At 41.9% G+C, this 21,813-nt stretch overlaps 1 protein-coding gene and 1 long non-coding RNA gene across 3 annotated transcripts in view; one reads left to right on the top strand and one right to left on the bottom strand.

Moving 5' to 3' along the window:
- Positions 1-21,813, top strand: part of sema4c (sema domain, immunoglobulin domain (Ig), transmembrane domain (TM) and short cytoplasmic domain, (semaphorin) 4C) — a 94,001-nt gene that overhangs the window by 9,191 nt on the left and 62,997 nt on the right. The gene's annotated exons all lie outside the window — the stretch shown is intronic.
- Positions 12,283-13,759, bottom strand: LOC122876257. Its single transcript, XR_006378048.1, has 2 exons — positions 13,611-13,759; positions 12,283-13,278 (listed from the first exon to the last, which is right to left on the bottom strand). It is a non-coding gene; the product is annotated as an uncharacterized LOC122876257 (long non-coding RNA).

Below are 21,813 nucleotides of genomic sequence, written 5' to 3'. Positions count from 1 at the left end.
AGAGCTCGCCCTCCCTACCGTGGGACTGGCCGTTAGTGGGCAGGAAGTGTCTGGAGCGCGCAGCATGAGCACATGTACACACACATAGCCTACTGTATTGCAGACTCCATCACACACAGCCCCTCCCAAGCTATCTCCCCACACTCACACATAAAGTTTTGAAAGGACAATAAAAAGTTGCCCTGCGGCTCGCAGGCTGGTAAGCTGCAGCTTATCCAGGAAGGCGCTGCAGCCGGGCTAATGGCCTCTCTCCAGGGTAGGCACTACAGACGGGCCCATGCAGGCTTATCAGCTGCAAGAGGGGCCCTACATGGCTGCTCTCTGAGAGCTCAGCTTAGCTAGTATGTGGGAGTAGCTTAGCCTTCGTAGCTGTTGGAAGACTAAGCGCTACCGTTACTTATTTCCTGCTGTGTTTGTCTATTGTTATCTTGGTAGTGCAGGAAACTCAAAGTTAGTTGTTAGCCCCTCCAAAATGAAAACATAGATGTTTACCCAGTGTAGCACCTCTAATTGGAAATTCAAAGTTAATTTAGCGTTGCACTTCCTAATGGAAACTCAGCCTATCAAGTCTTACTGGGAAGTCAATGCTACCCTTTATTGTTGAAAAATCAATGATAGACCAGTGTGGCTTTTACTACTAAAGAAGTACTTTTTTTTAGTACCATGGGGCTCTTTTGGCAAGTGTGAAGATGATGGCAGACAAAGTGTGAAATACTGTTTAAATATCACAGCTGAGGTGTATTTCTTTTCTTTCATTGGAGATGTCTTAGCAAAGCGCCAGCATGATTTGTCAAAAATGATTGCAAGTGCGATGAGGAGGAATGAGATGCCTTGCCCCCTGACTGACTAATCAGATTTTGCCTCATGGATCCTATGACGACGCCAGCATGATCTGAGCCCATGAGTCACTGCTCCTTTTCTTCATCTATAGCGAAGCAGGAACTGAAACAGTGTTCACAGCAGCTGCTAACTCTACTGCAGCGAGGTAACCTGTGACTGTTACTGTTGCCTTGTGTGAAACACTTGTTAAACACAACCCCTTTTTGCCTTGAATGAAAAGTAAATACAGGCTGTACAGTATCATGCCTAAATATCCTGAACCTGCTGTTTGTTTTTGTTGACGATGCCACCTCCTCACCTACTCGTCTGCTTTGCATATTGCCCACGATAGATGTGATGGGATCCTGCAGACAACAAGAATACAACATACAGTAAATACTCAATGTAAATGGCGAGATCTGACTGACATATAGCTGGATATTTGATCCTGATATGCAGGATCTTTATACCAGCTGGAAACAGTCCTATAATTCATGGAAAAACGCAATGTTAGCTGATTTCCTTCACATACTCTGGCAGGGTGCCCACCTTCACAGTGGGAGCTGCCCAGTACAACCACAGCTTTCTACTGGTGGCCACTAAGCAGATCGACATAACATTTTTGAGGATTTATTACCTTGTAGGTTTTAGTTTTATCCTCTATCATGCATTGTACCTAGGGCTGCACCTAACAATGTTTTTTTCGACAAATTTATTGAATATTCTAAAGATTATTTTTTAATTACTTGATTAATATAACAATTAATTGACCCAAAATAAATATCTAAAACTTTCTCATTAATATTTCAATATTTGATTAAATCATTTTCTCTTAAACACAAACAAATGCAACAAGAAACAAAGTATGCACTGCAGGGCATTATTCTGTAACAAAAATATATTTGTCTATGTGAAAATATATTTGAAAGAATAAATTAATATATTACCCTATTTCTAGTAGGTTATTTCTTATGGTACCATTTTAATTCTACTTAATTCACCACCTTATTTTAGTGTTTACTCACAAACTACTTGAATCTGCTCACCTTGCTTTTTCCCTCGGTTCTCTTTTCCCCACACACACATCTGGTCTCTGTACACACACAGCGGCTCATCCCGCCTGCCTCTTTCTGTTTCTCTCTCCCCGTATGTGTCTGCACTGTTGACTTTCTTCGTCAGCACTATGTTTTATAAATTTGCCAAAAAACACAACTCCCGTTTTTGATTTTTCTCACCCACGATTCCGTTTTACAGCAGCTGTGTATGGATGAGGCTTGTTGTTAATGACGTCGCCTATCGAAATGATCGAAACCAACGTGGTACCGAATGACATCGGCAACAACAGGTGCACTTACAAGCTTTTACAAAACGACGGCATAAGTCTCTTTGTGTGTGTTTCTCTGCAGAGCATGTGCGACTGTCAGTAGACCGCACAGGAGGGGGTAGAGCGAGGGGAGATTATGGGCGAGGTTTTAATGCTGCAGCTTGTTCTCCGGGGGAATCCATGCTTTGACCGGGTGCAGCCATAATTGATGGCGTCGATTGCGTCGATGAATCGTCCCAGCCCTAATTGTACCTAGATTATTTCACAACGGAACATTTTTTACCACAATAGCCAAAAAATAAACAGACCCATTATGGCGGCTTCGCTTTTTTACACTGAACCAAACAACAGCGGCATAATGCTGCCTCAGTGTGTGATTTTAGATACCATGCCGGCATTCCGGGAGCAAAAGAGGCACGACATGTAACACAACAGCGTCGGTATCTAGTGTGTCCCGTCCTGCCTGCTCCCCCATTTACACAGATGTTAATTCGGCTCTGTTACTACCTCCACTGTCGGCTTAACGGCGGAAAAACACTGCCCCCCACATTTTGTGTTTGTACGTTTTAAACAGAACGGCGAGGCGGAATAACAGCGCAACATTCCTGCCTTGAACAGGCTGTATAAAAGGGGCTAATGATTCACTTTCTCTGGGTGCTAGCTCTGGTTAGCACCTCACTGGCCTCACCTCGAGTCCAGCACTAAGATCTCCTTTGAGCCCAGCTGTATCAGCAGCTGCAGCTATAATAGTCCTGTTGTTGAAGTGTTGCTCTGGCTTGTGTGCTGGGGAGGGGGTGAAAGAGAGAGACAGAGTCTGTGTTTGCCCCCTCACCCGCCCCTATCCTGCTGCAGACTCACCTTTGACCCCCGGCTGGCTTCACTCCCCCCCTCTCCTGATGCTCTTTTCCAGTCCACTGCTCTCTGCATGATGTCGGACTGTCTGATGAGAGGGATGGAAAGAGAAAAAAAGAAAGAAATATGCTCAGTGGGATGAGGCCACAGTAATACGACAGAAAGGAGATAAAAGAGGAGAAAGACAAGGATTGGGAAGAATACAAGGGCTGGCAAGAGGGAAAAATCGAGAAAAGTATGTGGGTTGCCAGGTTTGGTCTACTCCTAGAGAGAGACAGAGATTGTAAAGCGAGAAAGAAGCCAGCTCGCCCAGACAACAGTCCTGAGAAACCAAGATAAGAGCCGACCAGCAGTCAACAATTACACCATCAATTTCCAACCTGGCTCTCACCTTCTTCTCTCAGTCTCTCTTTCAATCTTTCTCATCTTTTGCTTCTTGGTACTCTCTCTTATTCTCTTTTCTTGCCCCTAGTCCCCACTGCTGTGCTCCCTGTGTATTTTTGTAATAGTCCTCTCCGCGTGCAGCGTCACACACATATACAGTGTTATGCTCTGACATATATGCACATACATGCATGCACACAGGGGTATGTATGCTTTCCAAGCATGAATGAAATTTACTCAAGCACTTCAGTACAGTTATGAGGTACTTTACTTGAGCATTATAATTTTATGGTACTTCATACTTCGTACTTACTACTACTACTATTATTACTACTAATACTCCACTACATCACAGAGGGAAATTATTGTGCCAATATTAGTCCACTAATTTACAGGTTGCAGGTTAAGATTTAACATACCAAACACATGTTCAGCTAAAATAATTTATGTATTAAATTGTACAAAGTAGATCAAATTAGCTATACCTTGACCAGCTGTAACATTAATATACTACTTACATGTAAATGCATTAAGAACAACATCATATTTAATAATATAACACTTTGAATGGGGCCTTTCTGCATAATGACTACTTTTACTTTTGATACTTAAGTATATTTTGCTGACAATAAGTACAGTATGTATTCCTACTTAATTGGAGTTTTGCAGGACTTTTCCGTGTAATAGACTATTTTTACATTACGCTGTCCTTTGAAAAACACGTATCTCCAAAACATCAAGATTTCACGAGCTAAGAAAAAAAGCCCAGTTTCAAGCTCTGTGACAGAGCATTTTTCAGACAAGCAAATGTGTTTTTAAATGGTTTATGTAGTGAAAGAATAAGGAACACTTGGAAGAAGGGGCAAAAGTTCAGCTGAAGCTAATATGAGGCTTCAGAAGTCTGATTTAGGCAAATCAAGCAGGTATCCTCCAGATTCACTGTCCTTTTCATACGTAAGTTTCTCTTTGTGTTTCCCTTGACAATGTTTTCTTGCTGAGCCAAGGCGGAGGGATACGTCCTGGTAGCCACATGTACGTTTTCTGCTAGGACAAAACACCGGCATTAAACCTACACGCTGTTACTAGAACAAATATACCCAGTTGATTTGTCTAACTTGAGTTAGGAATATATCTTTGAGAACTGAGAGGAGTGATTATAGTGACCAGTACATATGGCATGTGAGTATTGTATAAAGATAAACTTCTTTATTTCTTCAGTTTATCTGAAAAATTAAAGATCACCAAAATACAGAAGATATACGATGTTCAATGAGCAGAGATTATTGTTGCTTGCTACTTTTACTTAAGGAAAGGATCTGAACACTTCATCCACTGTTCATGCTTTCACACACACACTCTCACAAGCTCTCAAACACACAATCGTAACATCAGACAAATATGGAAGGCCATGTGCATTTTCTCACACACACTCACCTGTACTAACACATTCACACATGTACGCATTTGCGCCCACACCTTCATTCACTCACACTTGAACTCACACATTGTCTTTATCTTCTCTCTCACTCACACACAGACTCGTGGCATATGGAACAGTTTATCTCGCAGTGTTTTTTTTTTTCGTACCTATTAGGCAAAGTCTTTTTTAGGAACACCAGGGAGGAGAGAAAGGCAAAGTCTTTATAATGATTTTTTGCCCGAGGTTAGACCAGCCGCGGAGAACGAACTCACACACACGCACACACACACACACACAAACTCTGAGCCCCCCTCAGCTTCTACGCATCAAAAAATCAATAACACGTCTCTTTAAAAAAAGCCTGAAAACTAATGGAAAGAGACAGTGAGGGAGTGAGAGAAGGATGCTGATGAACCCCACCAACACACAGATACACACACACACACACTTACTCTCTTTCCATCTTGCTCACTTTCTCTGCTGATTGTGCTTTTTCTTCTCTGCTGTCCATCAGAAAATATATCGATAGATAGATAGATAGATAGATAGATAGATAGATAGATAGATAGATAGATAGATAGATAGATAGATAGGTAGATAGGTAGGTAGGTAGGTAGGTAGGTAGATAGATAGATAGATAGATAGATAGACAGACAGACAGACAGACAGACAGACAGACAGACAGACAGACAGACAGACAGATAGATAGATAGATAGATAGATAGATAGATAGATAGAAGCATTACGGTATAGCAGGAAAAGCAAGAGGAGTCGTGTCAAATTGAAGCGACTGAGTTAAAACGCCTTCCCTTTTTAAAATTCATTGACCGTCCATCCTCCATCCCTCCATCCAGCCTGTCCTCTCATATCTCTGCGGCTGAACAGCTCTGATTTGTGTACCAGGATTAAATTCCTCAAATTTGTCTTTCACTCCCTGTGGGAGAGGGTCGTGCTTTTTAATTAATTGATTTTGAAATTAAGTTCGCTGCTGTGTGTGGATGTGTGACTGTGTGGTTAATCGGGTGTGTGTGTATGGTTATGGTGGAGTGTGTATTTCTCTCTTTCCCCAACACTTAGCTGGGTAACAGAGGGGTGGGGTTGTGTGCTTTGATGAGTGTGTGCCCGCGTATTCATATCTGTGTCTTTGTGATTCTCTAAATGGATGTCGATGCTAAATTTTAATCAGAAGTGTAAAAATGGACAATTTGTGGTTTTATGGGGGGTTATGTGCCGGCCTATTTAAATTTCTTTACACTTTGGTTTTGTACGGATTAAGCAAACAAGATATGACATGCTAATCAGTGAGCTTTAGAGGTGCTGGTAGGCAGTTACCATAGGACAGAGCCAGGCTGTTTCCCCCTGTCTCCAGTCTTTCTGCTAAGCTAAGCTAATCAACTGTTGGCTGTAGCCTTTTAGTTATATGTAACGGACAGATATGAGAGTAGTATTGATCTTTTCATGTTACTCTCAGCAAGAAATCTGATTAGTATATTTCCCCAAGAGAGGAAGTGCGTACACTTTATGTGTGTGTGTTAAAAAAGGGAACCATGAGGTGAAGAAAAGTACCAAGGAGGCTTAAAATGGAAAGCATCTTTAGTCAGTGTTCAATATCAGAGTGTTGGCTAATAATGATTGGTACAACCTGATATATCCTGGGTTTAAGGTCAGGTATGGCCACATAGATGAGCGCATTACCTGTTGCTCCACCCAGCTACATTTCACAAGTTATCTGACGTCCATATAGAGACAGACAAAAGGTATAAAATGCCTGTCAAGTTTTAGGAAGTAAGGTGGCGGACTTTTTCACTGCTTGAGGCGTTTTTGTTCGCTACCAACTGTTATTGGCCTTCTCATTTTTAGTTGAGATCAGCCTCAGCTCATAGAACTTGGTGAGCACAGCAATTAAGGATTTAAGATTAAGGATTTTTTTTAAAGAATTATGGGCAGATATTATCTATTTATTATTGATTTATACCAGTGCTCTTTTTTCACAAATGTAAAATGTGTAAACCTGTCTGTGAACTGATTGGAATATGTGCGAGCTAACGTGAGGCTGTAACAGACAACTTACAGTGGACTATAAGTAGAGACGTTTATACACCAACATGCTTTTAAGGCTTGTGAAAATTGCATCTATATTATTTAGAATGTTTATGAAATTGTTACCTTACAGTGCATCAACCTCATAATGACACACCATCACGTTTTTCTCTAATACATGCAACAGTCGGAGTTGTAGGATTACTGGTGTTGTGAACAGATACAGACTAAAGTCTCTCTAAAGTACACCTCTAAAGTATCAGGTGTAACTTTATACATGTTAGCTAACCGTCTTAAATGTACGGAGTGGAACAAAAAACTGTAATTAAAGTGGTTTGGGCATGATTGGTCAATAATTTGCTTAATAAGTTTCAGGTTCATTTTCCAGCAACCACAACAACTGTTACATAAGCTGTCGTTAATTAAAGTGATTTTACATTGTATCTCTATATCAGGTCAGGGATGCTTGTACAGTAAGATGAAAGTGGGGAGGGGGCTTTAAGGAGACAGTTAGCAGCCTATTCTGATTAAAAGTCGGCAATATAAAATCATAGGCGGGCAAGTCATAGCCGCTTTAATGTGAGGGTTGTGCCAGGTAACTCTGTGTGTGTAGCTGTTTGTGTATTCACACTCATTCATAATTATCAACCACTGTCTCTGTGTGAGGGCGTGAGTGCTCCACTGTCCTCTTTGTGTTCATGTTTGTGTGTGATTTCTCTCTCTTGCAGCTGCATGGACACTTGCTTTGTTCCACAGAGCTGCTGTGTTGTTGAATGTCTCCCGTATTATGTAGCGCACAAAACCATCTTCTCTAAAGCTGCATTCGCCATCGCAGCATGCTGCCTGAGCGCTTGTAGCGTATGAGGATTGTGTCGCTCATCAGCGTCACAGAGCTGGTGGTGGATCTGCTGCATGCTGTCAGGCCCACGCCGTCTGTCGCAGTCTGTGTGTGTGTGTGTGTGTGTGTGTGTGTGTGTGTGTGTGTGTGTATCTGTTTCTTTGTGTCTCTGTGTATGCCTTTGCCTTTGTTTCTCTGAGATTGTGTGGCTGTTTCTTTGTGTCTGCATCTATGTGAGTGTGTGCCAACCTGTGTGCATCTTTATCTCTTTGTGTCTGAATGTCAGTGTGTACCTGTGTTTTTGTCCGTGACTTTATATGTGTGTGTGTTGGTGTGAGAGTATGTCTTTGTCTAAGTGCTTTGTGTCTGCATCTCCTTTAGTCTTATTAATTATATATATCTGCATATTGTGTGTATCCATCTGTGTGTGTGTGTGTGTGTGTGTGTGTGTGTGTGTGTGTGTGTGTGTGTGTGTGCATTACCACAGTTGTATGACAGACAGAGCTCCTGCTAGACTTTATTAACAACATTTACTAGAAACTATGCTGGGTTTGTCTAAGCTGGGAGATTAAGATGTGTGCACATACATACACACACACGCGCGTGCGTGCGTGCGTGTGTCCAACACATTCATACACTGTGTTCTCACATATTCTTGCTCTGTCGTACATACTGCGTCACACCTCCCACACACACACAATCTTAAACACTCTTAAACACACACACAGACAGTTTGTAATTAGTATGAAGGCATCAAAAGCTTGTAGTTATGATTTATGTGTGTGTCTTATCTCACCTGGCAGTAGCACTCAGTATGATACACACACTCAAACATCTGAGAAAGTGCACCAGGGTGTTGTTACCAAACTATGAAGACATCAATGTGTATCTCAGTCACTGTGTGCGTGTGTGTGTGTGTGTGTGTGTGTGTGTGTGTGTGTGTGTGTGTGTGTGTGTGTGTGTGTGTGTGTGTGTGTGTGTGTGTTTGTTTGCTCTGTGGTACAGTTGCAGCAGTTGGAGTGGGTCTATTGACTTACTGGTTCTAGAAGAGAGAACGTGGAATTGGTCAATTCCTCATCATTTATTTAAATGGAGGGACTGCACAGGTAGACACTATTCAGATCTGAGCATTTGATATAATTGATCACAACTTGTTGATTGAGTTGAATTGTTATGGCTTTGAACCATCTTCAGCTGCATGGATCAGAAGTTATCTTACTGACAGGAAATCTACAGTATATTTTAATGGTTATTCTGAGGTAAGAGCAGTAAAGTGCGGTGTGCCTCAAGAGAGTTGTTAAGAACCGTTTTTGTTTTTCAATTTTTACTAATGATTTTCCATTAATTTTGAATAATACCAGCATTGCAATGTATGAAGATGATCCCACAGTATACACATCAGTGCCCACATCTGGAGAACTACAAAAGGTCTTAAATGAGGAATTGAAATTAGTTCAAGAATTCCAACAAACAAACAAGATAAACTGTGTTAATTCATAAGCTATGGTAAGTGTATTTTTTCACCAAACTACTTCAGACAGAGCCAGATTAGCTGTTTTCCTCTTTATGCTACGCTAAACACATCCCAGCTCTAGCCCTGCACTTAACAATCTTTTCAAACTTCTCGTTTCACTCTTGGAAAGGAAGTAAAAAGGTGTGTTTCTTCAACTTATTGAACTATTCTTTTATAATAATAGTTTGATACTTTGGGAAATATTTTCTGTAGTCTTTTCATCCAGGTAGTCACTGCTCCCATCCAAGAAATAGTCCCACACATAATCCTCCATAAAACTGCAAATTGTCTTTTTTACTTTTGTTTTTTGTACGGATTAAACTACATTGTTACCTTAAGACTGGGTCCAGTCTTCTAAGCTATGCTAACCATCTCCTGGCTGTGGCTTCATATTCAGTGTACAGACATAAGAGACTGGTATCAATCTATTCATTTTAGTCTTTGGAAGAAAGCTAAAAAGTGTATTTCCCAAAATGTCGTATTATTCCCTCAAAGAAAAGTGACTGAATAGAGACAGATACAGTGTCAGGTGGCTAAATAGCCTGGAAATGGGAGACACAAATAGGCAGAGAGAGAGTCCAATAAACACAAAAAGAGAGAGAAAGTCAGAAAGTGCCAGACAGAGCTGAGAATAAGAGCAAATGGAGGCTGAAATAAATGAAAGAATGGAGAAAAGTCATATAGAGCGAATGGGAGCCAGAGAAGTGTCTGAGATGATGAAAGAGAATCAGAAAAAGTGAGATAGAGTGATGCAGACAAGAAAAGGAAAGCGGCAAATACTGCAGATAAAAAAGACAGAGGCAGAGTGTGTGATTGTTGTCGTCAGCAGCTCGCTGACTTCTGCTCGGTGACCACAGGCCTCCTCTGCACTTCATTTATTGTCAGTCTTTATTTGATTTCTTTGTACCGCTGTCATTTTCTACCCTCCCTGCTTGCCACCCAGACACCCTGCCGCTTTTGTTTTTCCATTGCAGCAACAAAATGGCCTAGTTCTTTCCTCTAACCTTGACTTAAAGGGCCAGAGGACGCTCTTTCACTCTTTCTAGCGGTTTTTGGAGTTTTGCTTTTGAGTATTTTTTTTTTAATCATAGGGTTTTTTTTAACCTGTTGATCACAGTGCTGTGGTCGGTTTTAAAGGTTTTACTTTTGCAACTGTTTACCTCAGGGACTTTTTCTGTTTAAATTAGTGGAATTAATGTTTTCCTTTGAATGTCTCAGTATGTGTCCTAATGTTTAGATATATATTTTTTAGAAAAGAATGATAGATGTGTCTTGAATTTGACACATCCTTTTTAAACATACCAATTCGTATTTGCATGCTGCCAGTTTGTCTAAACAGTCAGCCCACCACTGGTTTTGGTTATGTGCAGATGTGGGTTCAATTTATCAGACTGAAGACATTTTTCCATCTCAAATTGACTGCTGAGCTTTTGATTCAAGGGCTGACAGCATGTGTCAACTACCAGTGAGCTTCACATTTATTCGGAGGCAGGTTTGTTTATGTTGATATTATTCAAAATGGTCTGCAATTAGTGACAGTTGATGGAAAGTTGAAAAAGCTTCCCAGTGACAAAGCTGCATGTGATGACAGTGTGTATGAATAAATTATGGGTTTTAAAAGCAGATCTTTATGTTTTTGTTAGAATAACATCAAGCTGATTTTACTGAGTTTCAATCTGCGATTGTAACGTAGGTGAAGTAGTGATTTTTCTCTGTAGTGGCTGGGCAGTCAGCCTGTAAAACCATGCAGTGAAACTTGCCTTATTAAGGAGCTGCTAACCCACCTTAAAGAATTTCGTTTGTATGGTTTTTATTGGATGTCACATGACGGTGTAAAGGCGGCTTCAGAGAATTTTCCACCCTGACAAGAATAAACTGCACAGAGAGCACTGAATCCAAGTTGTCCTTTTGCAATTCAGCAGTCAAATTTCTAAAGCCTGAATATCTAGCCTAAGCACTGACAATCTGCAGCTTCACTCTGAAGATATCAACCTTTAAAATTCCAAATCAAACTCCGTCTCCCTTCCCTAAGCTCTTCCTTTCCCACTCCCACCTGTAATTTATCATTACAACATTGCAAGGCAAGCATTCTACCCGCATTGAACCGCCAGCAGCTGCATTTAACAGGTAGCATTACACTTTAACACAGTCGCTCACTGTCCATTACTGCACCATTGATTCCAGTTAATTAAGCTAACATTGGAAATGGATAGAATGTAAGTGAGCCGAGGGTTTGAGTGGAGAGTTTCATCTCGTCTCCACTGGTCCTGACAGTGTAAAGCACATCAAGCAATTGGCTACTGGCCCGCTGTGATCTCATGACGAGGTGATATAATCCTTGTTGGTCATGGTGTCTGGGCTGCCAGTTGTTTACCATTTAGTGAGCCGCAGAACAGTGAGATGAATGCAAATGCCTAACGTCTCTTCACGTCTATTTTTGAAGGATCATTGAATTTACATCTATATATACATGCAAGAATCCATGCAAGCATATGGTACAATAGTAAATATAGTCTCCCTCAAGAGCCACTTCAAGGACACTTCAGTTCTTTTTCCCTGAGAGGATGCACCAGAAAATGGGCCCAGACTATAGAAATAGTTTTTTGGGATGTCATCCCAGGGCTTCAGAGGTCTAAGCTGTATCACTCATACTAACAACATAGTGTGTTCAACCCAGCTGGCAACGTTTGTGTTTGTACCCTCACTGTCTTTGCCATCTCGCCACTCAACGGCATCCAAAAGAAGCACAAATACCATAAAACAGCTTCATTGAGGTGGAAAAAGAAATTGCCTTTTAACCAAATGTTAAATGCAGCTTAACCAGAGCGAATGGTGAAATTCACCAGCTGTTCTGCATTTACTGAGCAAGACAATCTGCTGAGGTTGAAATGTGTCACATGTTGTGTTCCTGAGCTCCCTTAAAGATCAGGCATGACAAACAATTAATCTTGTCACAGAATGTTCATCTTGTAATACATAACTTACTGCATATAACAGGAAAAACTTTGTTTCATAATGGGATTAATTAATGTGATAATCTGCCACACCCTTTGCTTCTCTCACAACACACTAGTTATTAAACATACAGTATATTCAGTTCTTAATGCTTTTATTTGTTTGTTGTACCCGGAGCTTTGCTGTAGTAAACACTCAGTGTTATGTAATTCATTCCCATGAAGAATCCTCTGGAACAAGTAGCATCATGGGAAGTAATGTGTCTTGTATTTGGCAGCCTCAACAGCAGTTTGAAATAATTAGAAGAAGATGCATCTTGTTTAGCATGATAGTGACAGTCACTGTGGCTTGGAAAGGAAAAGAGTGCCACCTACAGAAGCCCAAACTTCTTCAACAGAACATCTAAGCAGAAAAATATAATATTAGCTAATGATTTTTACTTGAGAGTGTTCAGACCGGAATTAGCATTGCATGGAAAAACACAGCCCCCTCTTTCATTTAAATGAGAACACTGCATTTGCACAGCGGTCTGGACACAGGGGGCTCCAGCAAAAACGGATGAAGGGTGGTCCAGCAAAAAAGTTGAACCTGGCTCTACCAGGCTGTAGAGGTGAAGAGGGAGCTTAACCTGAAGGCGGCACTCTTGATTTACAGAGTCAATTTATGTTCCAGACTTCACCTATGCTCATGAGCTTTGTGTAGAGACAGAAAGCACAAGATTGGACTTGTTTTATTCAAATCACAAATTTTGGGCTGCAAATGCATGGTCCATGTGGGCCCTCCCAGACATGGCTGGATGACAAAATGTCACGTTGGCCCTTAAATCCACAGGGATGCAGAAAGTATCAATTGGGCTTTGAGGTCAGATTAACAGAAAGAGCTTGAGTAGAACCGCTGCGTCTATGGATTTAAAGGATCCAGTTTAGGTAGTTCGGGCATCTGATTAGGATGCTCCCTGGTCGCCTTCTTCTGGGTGGAGGTGTTCTGGGCAAACCCAGAACATACTGAAGGGATTGCAGTTCATATCCCATATGTCCTGGGAACACCTCATCACCAGAAAGAACTGGAAGACGTAGCTAGGGAGAAGGACATCTGGCCTACCTTGCTTAGCCTGCTGCCACCACTTCCTGGACCTGGATAAGCATGTAAGCATAAGCAAATGTATTGATGGATGAATGGAATGCAATATCATTGGGCAATGCAAAATCCTGTCTCATAGTATCTCATAGTAGTACAGTCACCCTCTCACAGAGCAAACATCACACACACACAAATACTGAGAGGTAAACATACACAAGTAGATAAAAGAAACACACACACATAAGTAGACACACGCAATCTTAGGCTTTGATTCAAATTTTTGCTCACTTCCTCTGCTTTTCTTCCTCCGACTCCCTCACACACACACACACACACACACACACACACACACACACACACACACACACACACACTCAACACACACCTGTCCTCCTCCCTTAGGCATGTCTTGTAGAGAACCATCCCTCTCCTCTCCTGTCAGTGGGAACAAATGAGCCGGGGCATGTTTCTAAGTGTGGGTCTGTATGTGTGTGCAGGGCAAACTTCCTCTCTGTCTGGCCTTCCTCTCTTTTGCTTCCGCCCAAAATACACAAACACACACAGACTCACGTACACACCTGTTCTGCACTGTTACCCTCTGACAGATCACTGACATGCTGTCTCTAGGCCATCTTGCACTGTGTGTGTGTGTGCGTGTGTGTGTGTGTGTGTGTGTGTGTGTGTGTGTGTGTGTGTGTGTGTGAGGTTACAGACAACCCCCCCACTGTGTCAGTCTGGCAATTGCCATTTCTCAAGGCACTAAGGAAGGGAGGGAGTGTGACGTAAGGATGGAGGGAAGGCGAGGCCCTTGATGTGAGTGTGTTTGTTGTCAGAGGGCTTATTAATAAAGATGACCTCAGCCAGAGCTGCTCAGAGGGTGTGTGTGTGTGTGTGTGTGTGTGTGTGTGTGTGTTCTTCCTTTCTTTTTTTTTCTCTCTTTGTGACTCTTTGATCTAGTCAAAATATTATTATTTTGAGGAGAAGAATTCCATTTTTATGTATTCATACATACATTTCAACGCCTTCTCCTGTCTTCCTTTGGTGTGTGTGTGTGTGTGTGTGTGTGTGTGTGTGTGTGTGTGTGTGTGTGTGTGTGTGTGTGTGGCTGTAACAGGGATAATCCTTCTTGATATAACTCCTTTGCATCTCAGCGTCCGTGGATGTGATTATGTGCTTCATTATGTCGGGCTAAACAGGTTGAGTCCACTGTGTGTGCGTGTGTGTAGACGTCAGTCACTTGCTGTGTGTGTTAGGAGGAACAGATGTCCTCACAAGAATAGAAAGATGAGTAATTTCCTTCAAAGTGCAGGGCATTTCTGCCTGTTGTCACTCCAACTCTCTTGTGACAAGTATGACTTGGTTAATAGTTAATGCGTCAGTTCACTTAAATTAAAGTCATATTTTGTAACGCTTCCCTAGTGGTATCTGACCATGTAGCTGATTTTGGTTTGGTTGATCAGTGGTTTTATACAATGATATAAAAATGCATAATTTTCATCATCTTGTGAACTGCTGCTGTCTGACCTAATTGGCTCTAACAAGCGCACAGTAATTTTGAAACTGAGGCCGATGCTATCAGTACAATGCATCCTGTCCATTAAAAACTAAACCTTTTAAAAACAGATGAGGTTTTAGTATAAATTAGAACATCCAGGACTGCCACTAAGCACCCACCGCAGGTGGTTAAGGTACAGTAGGCTACAGTATACTTTCATTGTTGCTTGATTTTATTTTCTGTTGCATTAATCCGATCTCTCAAACTCTGTCACCTGCAATGTTTTTTCTTCTTTGAAATGGATTATATCGAGAAGCGCAAGCTTTGCTGATGGTTTCCCATGATGTTTTGTATAATGCCCCATAGTGTTTTTCCTGTGTTGATCTGTTGTGGCAGGATGGTTTGGGCAGGATTCAAAACTGTTTCTCCAGCATGAACAAGTACTCAAGTTCAAATACAGCTTTCAAACAACAACAGCACTTTAGAACTGTGGCAAACCTGATCAAAATAAAACCAAAATTATCTGCGTGGCCATATACTGTACCACTAAATATGTGTTTGTAATTTGGGTGAACTGACCCTTTAAAGAATTAGGATTAGCAAAGGTCGCCCAGGTTGATAAACTGTATGTGGAGTCAGGTTAGGTGGACATGGGCAGTTGTGGGAGGTGATCTCATTTGTTTAGCTGTCGAGCTTCCCTCTGTATCCATCCCCAAGGCCGGAGCTGGAGCCTGAGTGGGACAGCCAACCAAGCAATGGGCCCCCAGGGGTCTGGCAGTTACCATGGAGGGGGAGGACGGCCCTCATTTTGCCCTCTGTCTGCCTCACCAGGATGAGCACAGAAGTCATTAGGGACAGGGTCCTCCTGCAGCCTGGGAGAGCCACGTAATGAGATAACGCATGGAGCTCATGCTGTTACTGTCACCGACACAGCTATACACACACACACACATGCACGAGCAGGGGCAGATGCAAGTATGAACACGTGCGCAAATTAAGCGTCACAAACACATGGGAAATATGCATGTGGTGCGCAAATGAACACACACGCTCACAGCAGTAGATGCATGAATTGATCCATGCTCACATATATTACTCTTTAACCTTCCTCTTTGTCAATAATCCTCCACCCATGTAGGGTTTCCTGGCTATTTGCTATTTCAGCTGCTGCTCTGACCCTCAGCCAGTTACATTTTGTTGGACCGACGGCAGCAGCAGTGAGAGTAAAGCTAATGAAACAGGATATCCCTGCCTCTGATTATTCCACAGGAGAAGAAGAAGAAAAATCACTCTCGCTTTGACCTTGAATGAGTCTATAAAATCACAGATTATGCAGAGAACAGCAGTATGTTTACCCGGTGTACTTATTCACTGGTGGGCGCCATTGTTCTTTAGGGCCCATGCAAGACCTGAAATGCTGCGTACTCCCCCGTAATGGTTCAGTGTCTCCTTCAGGGAGACACTGAGTCATACCAGTCTTCTTTGGAGAGTTCAGTCCCATATAATGTCGGGAGCAATGCTGTGAAATTACAAACAGATAAAAAAAAAAACTTTTTCAAGAATACTTTTAATGATTGCTTCTTTTGTCATTGACACCCATGCATGTATGAAAATAAAGACATTTTTCTCTAATAAGCCCGAAGGTCAGAACGTAGCTGTCGCATAAATGAGTGTGTTAAAGGAAACTCCAATTACTATATTTTAAAGCAGTAGCAATTATGTTATTTTATGTATTTATTTATTTATTGGCACTCAAGGGCAGCATAACAAGATATACACACCACCTTAACATACAGTATTATCACCATATAAAGTTGCTAGCAAACATTTTGTTTTTTAAATATTTAGACATTTAGCAGACACTAATTTTAGTGACACTAATTAGCCTTCATTTGGAGATGCTAAAACACTCAGTTCAGCTAAGTAGAACTGCAGAGCTGGATGATAATTCTCTCTGGGTTCGTCACTACAAGTGACACATTTCACATTACACATAATCATTTAGTCCATTTTTAATGCAAAAATAATTATGAGTGTAGCTTCAGATCAGTTACAAGTGGTAAAACAAGCAGGTGACACACTGATTAGTCTAGAACATCATTGGCATCAAAATAATTATTTAAATTGGACAGCGGCACTTTTTCAGCATTCACATCATTATCTGACATTTCACTAGATGGAAAAGTTGACACCCATAAAGAGCACGTGGTGAGAAAAGCAAAAATCAGGAGTGAAAGTGGTCGAGTGAAAAGCCCAGTATGGAATGTTGCAGGTTTTATCACAGAGCGCCTCAGAAAGAGGGAATTTGTTTGGCTTTACTCCTTTATGAGAAAAATATTGGCGCAGCCCTGGGCCTTGTTGTGAAAAGGCCAGGGCCCAAGCCAGTGCTTTACCATCACATCCGCCCACTTATGTAAACAGATGTCTCACGCAACACATGCATGCACACAAAGACCTCCCAGCCCATGCATTCACCAATCTCACCCCATTACAGGGCTTTTTTTCTCTCGTGGACATACACCTTAAAACTAAAAATTAGACGTGTATTAATCCAATTGCATGAACTCTGCCCTGCCTCTGCCACTCTTCCCTTTTAACTTTCAAAACAGATTAAACCTTGTGGAGTAGGTGCTGTGATATAAAGCACCCGTGCATATGTTGTGGATATATTGACAAATATGAACATTTTTCGTCTTGTGTGTCTTCCTCAGTTTAGCTCACACAACAGGTGCTACTCAACTTTTTGTATCCACCGTGGCTCCTGTGTGTTCTGGCACAGTGAGAATAATAATCACAGCTGCTGAGCTAAAACCAATATCTGTTGCCAAAAGCACCCAACGCAGGTTCTGTGACTTACACAGGAAATGAGTGGATGATAGTGGAAAGGTCCCACTTCCCTGAAAAAATCTAAATCACAATCACTTTATCTGTCGACACCAACAAATGCAGAGGGGTTTTTTGTCACGGTGCAGAGACAAAAAGACTTGTTCACACTGCCAAAAACTTGGTCGATGTGTTCTGACCGACTGCAGTGCCAGAGGCTTTGATAGCATCTGTGCTGTGGGCTGCAGTTACAAAGTTCGAAGCTGGCAAAGTGAATTTCCTCTGGTACTGCTAATGTTAGAGCAGTCATGAAATATAAATAGCAAAAAGTTTACTATGCATCTTTACAATGGGTGCCACCACTCTCCATTTTATTTTCTGACAGATTAGCAATCTGGGAGAAAAGTATATGTAGATGTTGTCTTTTTTAGTTCATGCACTCCACATACAACCTGACCGCCCACAGGTTGGTCAGAGATTTGCTTGTGGCGACTAATGTAGCTTCGAGCCACTGGCCTCAAGCAGACATGAGGAGCGGGCTACAGAGGTCTGGTAAGCTTGCTTCTTTCTAACTCCACGCAACCAGATTCTTTTTCATTTTCTTCAGCCCAAGCCAACTTTACCAAGTTACATCACTTGAGGCAATTACATATACATTTCATATATGCAGAAGTATTCCCCAAGACCTGTAAAATGATTTGAGAACTAATTTTGGGCTACGAAGTTGTGAAAAATCCCTGAGGCTGGTGTTTGGTAATAATGCTGCTATAAATGTTGCTAACAATAAATGCATAAAAAGTTGATGAAGAAATTGATTTGGGTCCAAATCCCCTCTGCTTGCAGAACGCAAGTCACAGTCAAAGGGATTTTACACAATCTGGCAAACCAAAGTTGCGCTTATTTATGGCTTATAACTGATCTACAAAGCTTTATTTATTACAACATTTCACATACAAGGCAAAGCATGAGGAAGACAAATGCTAAACCGTCAACTGTATATCAGTCATTTCTATGGTACAATAGAATGAATAACCAATCCTTCAGTTGAATATGGATTGACGACTCTCATGAGGGATCTCAGTGGGAATTGAGTCTGTCGTGTCTTGGCACTGATAATGGCCCCAGCAAATGGTGGCCACCTCTAATTTTAGCTTGTAAATCACAACCCGCGAGTAATGGGCTGCACTTAGAGAGGTCAGACTTCACGACTAAATCACTCTGGACGACAAAGACTGCAAAGTCAAGCTTTGCAGCTCAAACCTTTATGTTTCTTAAAGGGGTGCGGGTGGTGGTGGTGTTGGAGGTATAGGTGAAGTGATAAGGGGGTTGGCAGTTGGCGTTCATTGCTCAGATATAACGCTAACCTTGGCCAGATGTCCACCAAGATGAAGTGCGTGTGCGTGTATATGTGTGTGTCGTCAGCCAGGTTTTCGGAGAGTGCTCGACTCTTAATAGGGACTGGCAGGCATTTTGTTGGGCTTTATTGCCACATGCCTCTTCCAATCCTGCCACTGATTAGAGCTGCCATTACTGCCACACACACACACACGCACTCTTACAAGGCAGACCCACACACTTTGGCACACGCTCAAAGCTTGGGTCTTTGCATGTGATTAGCATCCCATTGCATTGTCTTGTGCAGCGATCAAACGGAGCTCAGAGTTGTGTTCTTGTCGAGGCAGATTGGAGGAAGTGATGGGTACATCGTCACTCCACTTTTATTCTGCTCATCAGGGTGCTGTCAGCTTAGACAATGTCAAATTTGGTGCAAAGCAATTAAAGGCCTGGGTTGTCACAATTGGGCCTGATAGGGAAGGCTCACATAGTGGCAGGCAAACACATCAACACACGTCCAGGCATGGATACACACTCTGCCATGCTCACACACGTGGGTATTTACAACACATCCACCCACATGCACACACACACACACATACATTTGCAATAAGCATGCAGGCGATTAGCGCAGAAACTTCAGGTTTAAACTGTTAGTCATTGCTGATTCACAAGCAGCTGGCTGGCTTCCACACAGCCACTCACTGTGCTGCCTGTCAAACACACAGGCAGCCAGCAGCGGGAGGTGTGTGTGTGTGTGTGTGTGTGTGTGTGTGTGTGTGTGTGTGTGTGTGTGTGTGTGTGTGTGTGTGTGTGTGTGCAGGTGTTTGTGAAATCCTGCTTTTTAACCAGACCCCTCTATTCCCCCCACCCTCACTCCACCCCCTTCTTCCTTTTTGGCCACGCATGTGTATGTGTGTGTGTGTGTGTGTTTGTGTGTGTGTGTGTGTGTGTTTTGGAAGTCTATGTGTGTTCATTGGTTTGCGTGTAGATGTGCATGCATATTTATGTGTGTGTGTGTGTGTGTGTGTGTGTGTGTGTGTGTGTGTGTGTGTGTGTGTGTGTGTGTGTGTGTGTGTGTGTGTGTGTGGAGCTTTGCAGGGTTTTGGCTGCTGTGTTCTCCTGGATGAAGCCAATGGAAAGCTGAGGTCTGGATGACTTACTTATTTAGGAAAAATCCACCAGAGATGGCCAGTATGCTGCTGTGTTGTCACATAGTTGTGTGTATGTGTGTGTGTGTGTGTTTGAGTTCATCCAGCCCTATAGGTAACCCAGCCAGTGGCCTCAGTAGCAGCAGTATATTTCATTTTGGAGAGATTTTTTTCCTAACAGCCTTTAAAGTTATTCTGCTGTTAAAGCTTCAGCAGACACGCCGCCGGTTCAGTCCCAGGTGGAGACACTCACCGAAGGGTTAAACGTTCTACCAGAAGCAGTTAACACACACACACACACACACACTCGTGCTCATATGGTGAGTTACTCATAGCCGTGAGGTTCCTCATCAAGTCTAAATTCACTTTCCATTACATTTAATTAAACTAACTCAATTTCGGACTTTCAGATTTTTACGTAACCTGCTTTTTATTTGCTTGCAACCATCAGAGGAGGATTTAACCCGTCTTTGGGTGTTCTCTTCCTTCAGAAAAGCAAGTCAGTAGCAGGTTTCATATTGTCAGTGCCCAGTGAAAACCATGAAGGATTAAAAGTTATTTCGTGGTTTGAGAAATTGTTTTTACTTCTTTGGATAAATAAACCATTTAAAAAACCTATTGAGTTGTTTGAAAAATGCATTCTCACAAAGATTAAAGCAGAGCTGTTTTTCTTACCTCATGAAAAGTTGACATTTTGGAGCTATATGGACACTGATTTGTTGTTGTTTTTTTCATGTAAGACTTTACGTTAAAGGGCATCGTGCCATTCACATAAATTTGCCCCAAAAAAATGTAGATACGTTTTTCAAAGATTTCCTTTTTGTGAGAGTTATATCAAGGCTCTGTGCACCATTTGTTAGTTTTTTTTTGTATTCAATCAATAACGTCTAATGAACATCACAGCTGTTCCAGTCGATATAGTGCAGCGCAAAGTGCACAGAGTGTAGCTGAGTTTTCAGTGTCTAGTTTATTGACAGCAGTGAATGAACTATGATGGTGTCAGAGGTTTTGCTGTTGCCTTTGTATGCTCGCTCTGTGTAACACTAGCCGGCCCATACGTTACTGACAGTATCTGCTTGGCCCTAGGCCCTCTCATTGTGATTAGTGAGCCATTGATGTTGACATGAATCTTGGCCTCTACACACTTACATGAACCACACACACACTGACTGAGACTTGGCAGTTAGTTATGTGATCTGCAGTGTGAACCCTGGGATCCAATGAATGTGAGCCTTAAGGGTTCAGGGGGGTGTGTGTGTGTAGATGTGTGTGGCTTTGTGTGTCAGAGTATGTGTTTCATGTGTGTATTGAAACCCGGTCAGAACAGCAATTAAAATGGCAAAGTTTTGCACATTTTAGTGCATGAATTCATGCCATTGACCAACAGCTATTGTAACTTGTTAGCTGTGTTGCATCATCCAGTTTTATATAACCTTCCTGTGTAATCTGCTCCACAACTGAGGAATGATTTTCAGACAGTTATGAGACAGGAGCTGATGGCACAAATACATATTTTGAATAAACTGTGTGGACTTGCTTGCGAAGCTAGCTAGCTCAGAGAGTTTTTTTCACACTTCAATAACTCTTTATTGAATGAAACAATCCTAAGAACAAAATGCCAGTACACGGTACACAGAAAATAAAGAGAATCAAAGTCATGAGGTCACATCTTTGTTCCACTAGCTTCTGTAACTCAATGCAATCTCTCATTCAGCATTTCTGTCTCGGAGAGATCGGAAGAACTACAGCTCCCGTGAAAATGTACCACTTAATCACTTTGGCTC

The sequence above is a fragment of the Siniperca chuatsi genome, linkage group LG5 (genome assembly GCF_020085105.1).
Source record: "Siniperca chuatsi isolate FFG_IHB_CAS linkage group LG5, ASM2008510v1, whole genome shotgun sequence".
Taxonomy (NCBI): domain Eukaryota; kingdom Metazoa; phylum Chordata; class Actinopteri; order Centrarchiformes; family Sinipercidae; genus Siniperca; species Siniperca chuatsi.
The sequence above is the reverse complement of the archived record's forward strand: the minus strand, read 5'-3'. Positions and strand labels throughout refer to the sequence as shown.